Source organism: Bidens hawaiensis, unplaced genomic scaffold (assembly GCF_021521415.1).
Source record: "Bidens hawaiensis isolate Kalapana, Puna unplaced genomic scaffold, B.hawaiensis_p1.1 tig00001087_1, whole genome shotgun sequence".
Classification (NCBI taxonomy): Eukaryota; Viridiplantae; Streptophyta; class Magnoliopsida; order Asterales; family Asteraceae; genus Bidens; species Bidens hawaiensis.
The window spans coordinates 1447258-1449656 of NW_027491062.1; the positions used below are offsets into that span (position 1 = coordinate 1447258).

The following is a 2399-nucleotide window of genomic DNA, read 5'->3' on the forward strand; positions in this document are numbered from 1 at the left end:
AGAATGTTCCAAGGATCAGTAACATTTCTCTGATACCATAAATGATTTTGATTAAAAGCTTTGCATATTCTGAATACATGTTTACAAGAAAATAAGCCTAAATAGGCAAAACACACACTAAGGAAAGGAAAGTAATAAAAGAGAATCAAAAAGATCAGCTGGAAATATGCATGGATCATTGATTGAGAGTGAATCAAGGAGAGTGAAATATGCACAAAATAATGCATTCTCAATAATATATATATATATATATACACACACTAAAAAAAAGGAAAAACTCATGAGGTACTAGCGACCTCATATAAATGGTAATTATAAGGATTTTCTAGGGACACCAAACACTTCATATACGCCCCGCCCCGTATGTGACTATACGGGTAGGTCACGAGCCGAGTCGAACCGAGCAAAGGCTTGCTCGTTGCTTGGCTCGTTTACAACCAAACCGAACCAAACAGCTGAGATTCGAACCGAGCGAAAACCGAAACGAGCCAAATCGAATCGAGCATTTTTCGATTCAAACATTATTTATTTGCTTTTCACTTTAAAATTTTCAACAATAAACAAAATTGAATGTTGTAAATAATATATTTTATAAATAAATTAGTACGCTTGATTTTAGGCTGAAAGGGGTGTATTCGTATCTGTATATTATTTGGTCAAATAATATTGTGCATGATTTTAGGCTGATTATTAGTGGCTTAATTGTAGGCTTGATTATTGAAATTTCCTATTCCATCATGTAAACTTATACACATGTGTATATATTGGGCATAACAAATTAATAATAAACACAAGATTATTCAACCATTTATTTACATATATAGTGTGCAGAAATCGCCTCGTCCACACCAAAAAAATCCCTAGATCGAATTCTACCTGTAAAATGTCAGACAACTTGCCTATTGATATCCAAGAGAATATCATCAAAAGGCTTTCTCTCAAACCACTGATTCAATGCCGATCGGTATCCAGAACATGGAAGTCACTCATCGACAGCTCATTTCCGAATATAACGCCCGAAACAAACAGCATCATCTACTTGTGAGGTATGATCCCAACTTTAACATTAGTGAGCGAAAATATGTTTCAATTGTTGATGATGATGATGATGATGATGATGATAAGGATACCTTTCCCAACCAGAAAATTTCCGTTACTAAACACCCGTTAGTTAACATGCTTATCTCTCCTGCCATATTCGGCAGCTCTCATGGCTTGGTGTGTGTGTGTGGCTATTATCGCGACCGCGGTGGTGATGTAACACCGATGGCTGTTATTTGGAATATTTCTTTTAGAAAAGCTGTTGCTGTTGTCTTGCCTAACGTGGCCGATGTGAAACAAAGGATGTACGAAATTCTTTTAAGTTTCGGGGCTTGTCGTGAGACTAATGATCCGAAGATTGTCAAGATCACGCAGATTAAGAGTGATTGGAAGGATATAGAAAGTGTAACTTGTATTCCTTATCAGGTAGAAGTTTTTACGTGAAGCACAGGGGCTTGGAGAAGTCCGTGTAGCACTAGCAATCTTCTTCGTAAGTCGATTGAACTTGACTATAATCAAGGTGTGGAAGGGTTTTACTATTGGCTTGCTACTGATAGGAGTGTTGTAGATGGTGAACTTGAGTCTTATAATCTCATTGTTTCATTTGATCTGACAAGTGAAGAGTTTACAGAAATAAGCCTCCCAGATGATCTGGTACACTACCGGTCTCACTATACTTTGTACATCTCTAATCTAAGGGAGTCTCTTGTTATGCTTGATTTTGATGAGAGTGAGTTGGTTTATAATGTATGGAGGATGGAGGATGGTGTACCAAAGTCGTTTACAAGGCTATTCACTTTTTGCGCCCCGGAAGCAACAATACGTAGCGTATTGGGATTTAGGAAGAGCGGTGAACCTATAATGGAAATTTCAGAAGACCATCTTGACCCGTCTGACATGTCGGTATCGGTTGTTGTTTATGAACCCAACTCAAAACACATCAGCAGTTTTGGATTTGATGGAATAGGTTTATTTCGTGTGTATCCCTACAAGGAAACATTACTTATGCTTGATCAGCCAGAATTTACGGTTTATGACTATGGTAAAAGATACATTGCAAAGAACGGAAGTTATGAACCAAACCACCAATAGCTTGGAAAAACTTTTGGCACTGTAGTTATGCAACAGAAGATGATCTTCAAATGCCAAGATGATGTGGTTTCATAATATATATCTCTTCATATTTGGTATGCTCTTTAATCATTCCGTTTTTCAGAAACTGAATTTTAGTTATCATAGGTTTGATTTGAAATTTGAGGAATTGTAATATCTATCTTCCCAAAAAGAAATTCTCCTTGAATTTGGCGTGTAAGATTGGAATGTGGATTATGATGGAAATGAAAAGAACATATGTTTGT

At 36.6% G+C, this 2399-nt stretch overlaps 1 pseudogene; it reads left to right on the forward strand.

Moving 5' to 3' along the window:
• Positions 1-346: 346 nt before the first annotated feature.
• On the forward strand, positions 347-2133 carry LOC143557703 (F-box protein CPR1-like; annotated as a pseudogene).
• The last annotated feature ends 266 nt before the right edge of the window (positions 2134-2399 follow it).